Below are 12,194 nucleotides of genomic sequence, written 5' to 3'. Positions count from 1 at the left end.
CCTCAGCTATTCACAATCTATATTAATAACTTAGGTGAAGGAACCGAGTGCAATGTATCCAAGTTTGCTGATGATACAAAGCTAGGTGGGAAAGTAAGTTGTGAAGAGGACACAAAGCGCCTGCAAAGGGATTTAAACAGGTTAAGTGGGTGAGCAATAAGGTGGGAGTTAGAGTATAATGTGGAGAAATGTGATGTTATTCACTTTGGTAGGAAGAATAGAAAAACGGAATATTTTTTAAATGGTGACAAACTATTAAATGTTGGTGTTCAGAGATTTAGGTGCCCTCATACAGGAAACACTGAAAGTGAGCATGCAGATACAGCAAGCAATTAGGAAGGCAAATGGCATGTTGGCCTTTATTGCAAGGGGGTTAGAGTATTAGAGTAAGGACGTCTTACTACAATTGTACAGGGCCTTGGTGAGACCACACCTGGAGTACTGTGCACAGTTTTGGTCTCCTTATCTGAGAAAGGATATACATGCCTTGGAGGCGGAACAACAAAGGTTCACTAGATTGATCACTGGGATGAATGGGTTGTCCTATGAGGAGAGATTGAGTAGATTGGGCCTGTACTCTCCGGAGTTTAGAAGAATGAGAGGTGATCGCATTGAAACATACAAGATTCTGAAGGGGATTGACAGGGTGGATGCTGAGAGGTTGTTTCCCCCTGGCTGGAGTGTCTAGAACTAAGGGGCAGAGTCTCAGGATAAGGGGTCGGCCATTTAAGACTGAGATGAGGAGGAATTTCTTCACTCAGAGGGTTGTGAATCTTTGGAATTCTCTGCCCCAGAGGACTGTGAATGCTGAGTCTTTGAGTATATTCAGGGCTGAGATCGATAGATTTTTGGAATCAAGGGATATGGAGATCGGGCGGGAAGGTGGAGTTGAGGTCGATGATTAGCCATGATCTTATTGATTAGCGAAGTAGGCTCGAGGGGCCGTATGGCCCACTCCTGCTCTTATTCTTATGTTCTTATGTTCTTATATTCTGTTTTGAGGAGCAGCATTGCCTTTTGCACATTAAACCCATCCAAGGAACGGAAAGAAAAAGAAAAAGAAACAAAATGCGTGATTTAATCCCCCATAGTTGCATATGCACCAGATGGCGCTGCATTTAGCATCACAAAATAATAACAGACAGTAAATCAGCAAAGAATTCTTAGCTCACTATTATTTTTAAAAGCATTTATTTACACTCAGCTGTAATTTTCAATAGACTACAGGACATTCAGATGAGCTGGTGAGTGAAGCTGGTGGAACATATAGAATGATAGCTGTAATAAAAAAAGACTTGCATTTGTATAGCGCCTTTTATGATCTCAGGATGACCCAAAGCACTTTACAGCCAATGAAGTATTTCCTTGAAGTATAGCCACTGTTGTAATGTAAGAAACACAGCAACCAATTTGCGCACAGCAAGGTCCCACAAACAGCAATGTGATGACCAGATAGTCTGTTTTTAGTGATGTTGGTTGAGGGATGCATATTGGCCCAGAGAACGCTGCTGCTCTTCTTCGAAAAAGTGCCATGGGATCTTTTATGTCCACCTGAACGTCTCATCCATCAGACAATGCAGCGCTCCCTCGGTACTGCACAGGAGTGCCAGTATAGATTATGCGCTCTGGAGTGGGACATTAACCCGGATAAATGACACCATAAACCACAAGTTCGAGCACTGAGGGGAAGTTTCCTCTGTGTACCATGTGTGAGGAAATTGTAAACTCTTTATAAATGGGGTGTCTGATTTTTGTCATTGTGATTGCATTTACATATAAGATCAAGTCAAGCGTGTTCAGCCTAAGTGCTCTAACCACTCAATAGCTGAATAAAGGACATTGTGCGAGTCTACGGGTCTCTGTTTATGTTACACAAAGAGCACTAAAGAACATGGATCTCCTACTGCGCTATCTGTTGCCATCTGAACCCCAAGGTGACATTATTTTAAATGCAGTTACTTTTACGTGTCCATTATTTGTATTTGGCAGCATTATTTTTGGCAGTAATATTATTAACGGTATATTTAAGAATGAAGTCTAGCCAGTTGTTGCCACGTGACGAGCATTTGTTTTTCTTTTTTTTCTGGATGTGTTTGATGATATGGCTGATATCTAGAGTCAGAACACTTCATTCAGTTCATGCACCATGACACCCTTGTAATGTAATCGTAAGATTTGCCAGAATTTAATCTGCAGCGGATTACTAAACAGGAACACTGCTCCAGATACTATGGGCTGGATTTTGATACTGGAGGCGTGTAGGAGGCGGGGCTACAACTTTTGGGGTTGTAGTCCCGCCTCCATCGAGTTGTGGCCAACCCACTCGATTTTCACTTGATTTACCGTGTTGAGCCTGCCCAGCGGGCTCAGCAGGCCAATTAATGGCCACCCGACAACAGGTGACATCACAGATTGACATTTCATCTGTCAAGAGCTTTTGACAGATGAAATATCAGCGTTTGACAGCTGTTTGAAGCTGTCAAACACTGACAATCTGTACACGAAGTTAATTCCTTCCTCTCAGGCTGATTTAGAGATCTCTCCAGAACAGAAAGCTGAATGCTGCAACTTTTGACAGCTCGCGGCCATTCTGCTTTCTGTGCCGGTGAGATGAGGGACTCCCGCGATCTGAAGGAAGGAAGGCTGTAGAGGTAAGTAAAGGTAAGTAAAACTTCTTTAAACACTTTACACACACCAAACACACTTACCTCTGCACTCATGCACCCATCACTCACCTGAACACCGGACATCTCAAACCCGCCAAGCCCTTCAGCCCGACGGTCCGCCTCGCTAACTTGGCGTGGTTCAGAGCCGTCGGGAAGCCCACGCTTCAGGGCTAAAAATAGGGGTTAGGCAAAAAACTGCCTGTTAACTACCTGTTAACAGGCAGTTAATTGGCACTAATCCCCTTCCCGCCTCGAGGAGGCAGCTCCCAGCACAGGTCGGATACCCACCTCCTGGGACATTGGCATGGAGGCGGGTTGGGGGCGGGATGGGTTCCTGCCCCCCGATTCTGCAATTTTCCCACCACTCCCGCCTCCAAACCCGCCTCCGCGGGGCTTGGAAATTCGAGCCCTATGTTTAGATACTAATGGCTGTCCTGTGGCATTGTTCATGGTGAGTCAGAGGCTATGGTACAGGCTTGAGCAAGTTGTTGTCTGGTGTGGTGTAGTAAGTGACCAGTGGTAAAATGACAAAGGGTCATTGACCTGAAACGTTAAAACTCTGTTTCTCTCTCCACAGATGATGCCTGAACCCTGCTGAGTATTTCCAGCATTTTCTGTTTTTATTTCAGATTTCCAGCATCCGCAGTATTTTGCTTTTGTAGTGGTAAAATGCTTCTTGATCGTGTCCAGGGAAGTCTAAGGTAACTGATTTCTTTGTGTTACAGATAAAGTTAAAGTGTGATGTGTGCTGCAGAGAATATAATAGTTACCTTGTTTTGTTTGTTTTCAATTTGTTGATAATGAAAGTTTTGCTTAACTATAAGTGCAGCGATATATTGGTACAGGAATCCCTCCCCAACCGCCGGGGATACGTCCCTGAAAACCCCCGTGATTAGTAAAACCGCGGTTGGCAAATTCACTATGAACACATAAAAAAAGCATATAAATAGCATAAAAAGCATATAAATAGCATAAAAATCATGTCTTTTACCTTATTCCTAAATGAAAAACCGCGGATACGCGAATTTCACGGCCGCGGTTGACAAAAATTGTCGCAGAATGGAAACCGCGGATTCCTGTACTGCAAACATTGTTGCATATTTCCTTTTCATTTTTTTGTAGCTTTTGCATCAACAGTAATTAATAGGATTTCCTTAACCCCTTAGCAGGTAAATACACACAGACCACAACAACAGCTTGTATTTGCATAGCGCCTTTAATGTAGTAAAACGTCCCAAGGCGCTTCACAGGAGCGATTATCCAACAACATTTGACACCGAGCCACGTAAAGAGATATTAGGGCAGATGAGCAAAAGCTTGGACAAAAGGTAGGCTTTAAGGGGAGTCTTAAAGGAGAAAAGAGAGGCCGAGAGACCGAGAAGTTTAGGGAGGGTTTTCCAGAGTATAGGGCCTAGGCAGCTGCAGGTACAGCAGTCAATGATGGGGCGAAGGAAATCGGGGGTTGCACCAGGAGGCTTTCAGGCTCTGCAGTCATGTTGGGTTCATTGGTTGCAGTGGGAGCATCACAATTCACCTTGGCATCTTGGACTAGGGAGTAGGAGGAAAAATCAGCCAGCGATCCTATTTTTAATCACTGCCCTTACTGAAAAGGATGTGTGGATGGTCTGGTGAGGAAAGCATCAGGTTTCCATAGTCAAATGGTCCATCAACACTGTCCAGCCATGCTCATGAAACATGACTACTTGGGTGAGGTACCGGAGGACTCAGTGCCTGTGGAATCAAAGCCTGGCAAAGGTTTGTGCCTTTGGAATGAAAAACAGGCAAAAAAATGATGAATGCATCATATTTTAAGTATGAAATTCCTAGGGTTAATGTAACCTTTCTCTTCCAATTTTCTTCTCTTGAAGTGGTGCATCATAACTGCGTATGGTACAATTGACTATAACTTGTAATCTGGGAATTGAAAGATTCAGATAACTAGCAGTGTGCAGCCTGGCTTCAGGCTCAAGGACCAAGATACTCAGGCTTACGAGTTAGGAAAGTGCAAATTGAAGGGCTCCATTTAGGGTTGCACAGTCAGAAACATGTCTACATGGGAAGCATCACACTTAAGCCCAATTCTGTCCTCACGTAACATCCACACTTGTGTTCTTTCTAGCACGGGTCACTGGATAAGTGATCAGAAATTAGAACTCTGGCTTATTTTTTCACATTCCTAGCCCATGGACACTGAGACAAGCTCCCAGCTGCATTGCCTGAGATTAGCTAACTGAGCACAGCCCAGGAATTAGACCTGCTACCTTCTCGGTTTGTATGACACCAGGACGTGCATTTATCATTTTGTGAATACAGGTTGACTATCCCTTATCCGAAAACCTTGGGACCAGCTGTGTTTCGGTTTTCAGAAATTTTCGGATTTCAGAAGGTATTATTTCAGACTGGGAAACTCTGAACATTAAATTAATTTGGTAATTAGTATTTGTATTTAATATAAATTTTAAAAGTTCAGGCTACCTCGTGACTGTTCTGTGTCTCATTCCCCTTCCTGCTTCTCTGTGCTGCCGCTCACAGTCTGTTTACAGCTCCCCCTGCTCTGTGTCTCATTCCCCTTCCTGCTTCACTGAATTCCTTGACTTAGCGGGGGTCTGGGGCTCGACTGCCGCCGCCAGTTGTGGGAAAGCCGGATATCGGCTGACTCCTACGCTAAGCTGGCCCGCAAATCAGGTCGGGGGGGGGGGGGTGGGGGAGAAAAGAATATCGGACGGGCCGCTGCAGCTATCGGACGGGCTGCTGTATTGTTGGGTTCACTCTCCCGGTACCTCCTTCACACTGCCCGGCTCGGCCTGCAATCTCCTACCCAGGAGGGAACTCTGTGACCCTCTGCCCTGCTGACAGGGAAAGGCAGAGCTCCCTCAGTCACACTTAACATCGAGAGCGAAGGCCGGCGTGTCGACAATCTGCAGGAATTCTTGTTCTGGGCCCTGGAGGACCACTCCTGTCATGTTTTGCGCCACTCTGGTCATGTCGTGCGCACGACTTACACTGAACGAAAAAACTTTCGGTTTTCAGAGGTTTTCGGAAGTTCGGATAAAGGATAGTCTACCTGTACCAACAAACCTTTTGTTATTTATTGCCGCGAAAGTTGGCAGCATTGGGTCACGGCGACCTGAATGTGTTCATCAAGAAAGCACTCGCAATGAGAAATATTGAAACGTGATGTCAAAGGTTCAACATCACAATAGGCCGGGATGTCAAAAGGTGCAGAATTCCAGGGAAAGCAAGGCTTCATTCAGAACTATGTCAAAACTGAAGCCAAATTCCAAAGACACGCGCCCCCCACCCCCACCAACCACCCCCCCCACCACACCACCCCCAAGGCAAATGCCCTTCTCTATTAGGTTCAGACAGCTCATCTCATTTGTCAACTTTGCATCTTAAATTTATAGGAACTCAATACTGTAATTGCACCCGATGATGGAGGGAGCAAAATTTCAAACAGAGCCACTTTAAATCTGATCCAGCTGCCTTGCATAAATTGTGAGGTTTTTTTTAAACTGAGGAGGCATTTTCTTTTTAAAGTTTAAAAACCTCTTATTTATAAAGCTGCAATTTGTGTAGCTCCCCAATGTATTATAATGAGGGTCCAACATAGCCAGCTTTGTGTGCTATGAATATTGATGCACCATTTTGCACTTTGTGATATGCTAATAAAATAAAACATATAGAAAAAGCACAAAATTGCAAGTATTTTGCCGTGCAGAAATATTTAACATTTTTACTATTAATTTGGGATATAGTCTCACCTAATCTTTCTTTACTTGCCACAGAGTCCCAGAGGAACTGAGTAGAATACATGAAAGCTCCTTTATTACCATGAGAAGATAAAAGGCTGTTCTTCTCTACAAGGGTTAGAGTGAGTGTCTTCTTCTTAGGCAGTCCCTCGGAACTGAGGATGACTTGCTTCCACATTAAGAATGAGTTCTCCGGTGACTGATGAGTCCAATGCGAGACCTACAGTCTCTGTCAGAGGTGGAGCAGACGGTGGTTGAAGGGGCGGGTGGGTGGGGTGCTTGGGTTGACGTGCGCTCCTTGCGCTGCCTGCGCTTGGCTTCCGCTTGCTCCCGGCGAAGAGACTCGAGGTGTTCGGCGCCTTCCCGGATGCTTCTCCTCCACTTTGTGCGGTCTTGGGCCAGGGATTCCCAGGTGTCGTTGGGGATGTTACACTTTTCCAAGGAGGCTTTGAGGGTGTCCTTGAAGCGTTTCCTCTGCCCACCTGGAGCTCTCTTGCCGTGCTGGAGCTCCGAGTAGAGCGCTTGTTTTGGGAGTCTCGTATCGGGCATGCGGACAATCTGACCCGTCCATCGGAGCTGATCGAGCGTGGTCAAAGCTTCGATGCTGGGGATGTTGGCCTGAGCAAGAACACTGACGTTGGTGCGCCTATCCTGCCAATGGATTTGCAGGATCTTGCGGAGTCAGTGTTGGTGGTACCTCTCCAGTGCTTTGAGGTGCCTGCTGTACATGGTCCATGTCTCTGAGGCAGGGCGGGTATCTGTATACCATGAGCTTTGTGCTAGGTTTGAGGTCCTGGTCTTCAAACACTCTCTTCCTCAGGCGACCGAAGGCTGCACTGGCACACTGAAGGCGGTGTTGGACTTCGTCGTCGACGTCTGCCCTTGTTGACAGTAGGCTCCCGAGGTATGGAAAGTGGTCCACGTTGTCCAAGGCCTTGTCATGGATTTTGATAATCGGGGGGCAGTACTGTGTGGCGGGGGTAGGTTGGTAGAGGACCTTTGTCTTACAGATGTTTAGTGTAAGGCCCATGCTCTCGTACGCTTCGGTGAAAGTGTTGACGATGGTTTGGAGTTCGATCTCCGAGTGCGCGCAGACGCAAGCGTCGTCTGAATACTGTAATTTGACGACAGAGGATGGGACGACCTTGGATCTGGACTGGAGGCAACGGAGGTTGAACAGTTTCCTGTTTGTTCTGTAAATTAGCTCCACTCCAGTGGGGCGCTTACTGAGGGTGAGATGGAGCATTGCAGCAAGGAAGATCGAGAAGAGCGTTAGTGCGATGACACAGCCTTGCTTGGCCCCGGTTCGTACATGAATTGGGTCTGTGGTGGATCCATTGGTCAGGATCATGGCTTGCATGTCGTCCTGAAGCAGGCGGAGGATGGTGACAAACTTTTGCGGGCAGCCGAGTTTGAGGACACTTCATAATCCCTCACGTAAGGCAGTGTGCATTAGTGAAAAAAGCCAGTTTATAGGACTCTGTTGACAAAGCAAAATTCGTCACTGTTATTTTAATTTGGCTTGTAATATGAGATTATTTCTTGTGGTTAAATTAACGGAAACCTCCCTATCAAGCAAATTAACAGAACTTGTGAGAACTTCTTAAAACCTGGTTGAATAAAATTAGGTTTGAAGTTGTATGAAAGAGACCAGCCTGTAACAATCAATAAAAATTGTTTATTGAGTCCATACCTTTTAGTAAAATGAATTACACAAGACTATGACTGCTAGGCTGTGCGATGAGAAAGTTTACAAGATGAGATCTCACATGGCAAGATAGAATGGCCTTGAAATCTGATGGCGCAGCGCCTGTTTTTTCAGGCGCAAATGTCCAATAAAAAGTGCGCTCATTACCAGGCGGAAGTGCGCTGCTCACCATAATTGAACAGAGGAACAGCAGTGAACCATTCAGCCCCTCGAGCCGGTTCCGCCATTCAATTAGATCGGTTTTGAAATTTTCAATTGACCTAGTCTCAACAGCTTTTTGAGGGAGAGAGTTCCAGATTTCCACTAGCCTTGTGTGAAGAAGTGCTTCTTGAATGGCCTGGCCCTCTGACATAAGAAAACTACTAGGCCCTTGGTCTGAGTATTAGACAAGGCTTCAATCAACTGTTTTTCAACATGGAGATCGAGTTGTGTCCTTCACTAGTTCCTGTTAAAGAATGTCCTGAGCAAGCTGGGCCCATGCCCGAGTATTTATACTCTCCCTGGACAGCGCCACCAGCAGGCCGCCCAGTATTATTTCATAAGTCATTTCAACATGAATGTCAAGATTCATGTCACCCTCCCCTTGTTCTGGACTCCCCCACCAGAGGAAATAGTTTCTCTCTATCTCCCCAATCAACTCCTTTAGTCATCTTTAACACCTCAATTAGATCACCCGTTAATCTTCTTTATCGGGGCTACTCTGTCGGCATCCGGGGTGGAGAACTGAACTATTTAAAATGATGAATAAAAGATTAAAATTCGGGTCCTACACTTGTGGTAGGACCCTTTTCTGATATTGGGCTGCCCCAGTGCCAGGTTCTGTTGTGTATGTACCTTTAAGAGAATAACTGGTCTCAGACTGCAGTACCGGCAGTCACCACCCCTGTATAAAAGGCGCTAGTGAGCCTCTGTTGTTTTTAGTTTCACTATTGACTTCCACCAGTAAAGACGTGTTTTGTTTAACTCTGCTGTCCGTGTCTCAATCATTCACAGACATAATAGGTTCGTCACGTGATAAACTCGTCCTGCAAATTGCGGCGCTAATGGGCAGGAGAGACCCTTCAGCAGCACTATTTAAAGGGCTCATGCACTGCATACAGGTCCTACACTTGTGGTAGGACCCTTTGTCCTTTGTCATTTGAGGCTGCTGGTTAACATTTGGGGTTTTTTGGGGGGGCTGTTTTCTGACTGCGAAAGCTTTACTGACTGCTGAGAAGAAGATTTTGCTGATGTTGCACTGTTGCCTTCTAAACAGGAAGGATGTTCCCGATGGGGGAGTCCAGAACCAGGGGTCACAGTCTAAGGATAAGGGGTAAGCCATTTAAGACTGAGATGAGGAGGAATTTCTTCACCCAGAGAGTGGTGAACCTGTGGAATTCTCTACCACAGAAGGCAGTGGAGGCCAACTTATTAAATATATTCAAGAAGGAGTTAGATATATTTCTTAAGGCTAAAGGGATCAAGGGATATGGGGAGAAAGCAGGGACAGGGTACTGAATTTGGATGATCAGCCATGATCTCATTAAATGGTGGAACAGGCTCGAGGAGCCAAATGGCCTACTCCTGCTCCTATCTTCTACTTTTCTATGTTTCTATGTTGTACTGCAGTCATGGGTGGCCTGGTAGGACTACCTCTGGGTCTGGAGGAGGAGGAGGAGGTGGAGGGGAGCAGCAAAGAAGACAGGAGAGAGCAGGAGCAGCTCACAGAGGTGGGAGGAGAAGGGCACTGCTCAGGTGGCCAGACCCATAGCGGGTCTTCAGGGAGCACTTCTCCTACATGAATGTCTCGGAGGAGCAGTGTCTGAGGTGCCTTTGCTGCAGCCACAGCTGGATCCTCATACAAGGGCATGGGCATAGACAGCACTGCCTGCGGCTGTCATGGTCATCGTAGCCCTTAACTTTTATGCCCCAGGCGCCTTCCAGGCTGCAGCAGGTGACATCAGTGACACCTCCCAGTTTAGAGTCCACCGCTGTATCAGGGAGGTCACTGAGGTTCTCTACACCAGGAGGAATAACTACATCTCTTTCCCCATGGGCAGAGTGAAGCAGGATGAGAGAGCACTCGGCCTCTCCCCATCGCCAGCCTGGCGTCTTTGGCAATAGGAAGGGTTTCCACTCCCTCGATGTCCAGCTGGTTTGCCACTACAGGCAGCGCCTCCCTCAGTACCCTGCCCGGTTTCCTGGCAGCAGTACTGATTCATTTATCCTTCGTCAGCCCTTTGTTCAAACCAAGCTGTCAGGTCACAGGCTGGCTGCTGGGCGACAAGGGCTATCCCCTTCAGGCTTGGCTCATGACTCCTGTCAGGAACCCGGGCACAGCTGGCCCACAACGAGAGCCATGCTGCCACCATAAACGTCAACGAGCAGACAACTGGCATGCTCAAGCAATGCTTCGCAGCACAGCCCTGAGTGGGTATCCAGATTTGTGGTCGACCGCTGCAGGCTCCATAACTTTGCCATTGTGAGGGAGCAGCACTTACCACCACCTGGGCAGCGAGGAGTGCAGTCGGAGCAGGAGCAGGAGGAACAGCATGAAGAGGAGGACGAGCAGGAGCAGCATCGACCACCAGCGCCCCCGCTGACAGAGAGCAGCTCATCGAAGAGCGCTTCACATGAACCACCGCTCCCATCCCCAATACACCAACTGTTCCACAACCCTTATTACTGACATGAATCAGTCATTCATGAAAGAAAGACTTATGAATAATACTGAGCTGCCTATGGGTGGCGCTGTCCAGGGAGAGTATAAATAAGGCACGGGCCCAGCTTGCACAGGACATTCTTAACAGGAACTAGTGAAGGACACAACTAGACCTCCATGTTGTAAAACAGTTGATTAAAGCTTTGTTTAACGCTTAGACCAAGTGCCTAGTAGTTTTCTTGCATCAATTACCACCATGCTTACTACCACCATCCGATTGCTTCCCTTCAGTCCAGCCTCATGGGTCTTTCCCTCACTTCACTACAAATATAAACACCAACAACAAATCCAGAACAAAAACTAATTTATCAAACAACTCAATTCCATCTGTATTTAACAGTTAACAGAAATAATTATGAATCACCCTTGTGCAAGCCCTTAATGCCTATCTAGTGTGGTCTTTTACCATACCTATCCTAGTGCTCCTACGAGGTGTTTCCCCAGTGGCTACAGCTTGGGAGGTGGAAGATGGCTGAGCTTCCATTGAGGACACTGCAGATGGACGTGGTGGATGACCTCGAGCAGTTCTGAGCCTTGAGGGCCTGGCTGCAGACCGCAGTATCTCGGCGTGGATTGGGGTCATGTGGCCCAGCTGGCTGTGTGGCACTAACAAGGGCACTGGCGGAGTGGGTGATGGGGGAGCAAGTATGCTGTCATCCTGAGAGAGGACAGCAGGTACCTCTCCCATGGAAACAAGGCCACTGTCCTGGGATTGCAACTCAGCACTTCCATGGCCCTGCGCAAGAGCAGAAGGCAGGAATGATGTAAAGCTCTGGAAGCTCCTGTCAGCACTGGCCACCAAAGCCAAGATGGCAGCCATCTGAGCTTCCATGGCAGCAGTATTAGCTTTCATGGAAGCTGTCGGAGTCTTTTAGCAGAGGCTCCGTCATGGTTGGCACCACTGCCGTGTTCACGGAGCAGACGGCTCTTTCTATGTTGGACAGAATGGTCACTAGGCTCTGCGCAAAGCCTTGACACAAGTTGGAGCTGGACTCCTCCATGTTCTGTGACATTGTGGGCAAGCTCGCTGGCAGGCTGCCCAGTGCACGTAACATTTACTGGTGTACGTACATCAGCCTTCTTCAGTAGCCTGGGCCCTGAAAGTCAACATCTGATTCCTCAGCAATGATGCTAATATGCGATCTCGCCCTCTGGTGGGCTGTCACCCGTGGCGTCCTATTCCCTTGCCCCAGCTCCTGCACAACTTGTGCCTAGTGATTCTCCACATGAAGACCCCTCCTCTAGCCTCTCCTCTAAAGTACACGGAGTGGCAGCCTCTGAGCTGCTGCTTGCAAGGATCAGATTGAGTGATGGTGCCTCCTCTTCCTGAAGTGGCAGAGGTATGCCCACATCTTCAGCGCCTGAAG

Source organism: Somniosus microcephalus, chromosome 1, assembly GCF_052327205.1.
Source record: "Somniosus microcephalus isolate GS21.2 chromosome 1, FLI_Smic_1.0, whole genome shotgun sequence".
NCBI lineage: Eukaryota > Metazoa > Chordata > Chondrichthyes > Squaliformes > Somniosidae > Somniosus > Somniosus microcephalus.
This window is presented reverse-complemented; position numbering follows the sequence as displayed.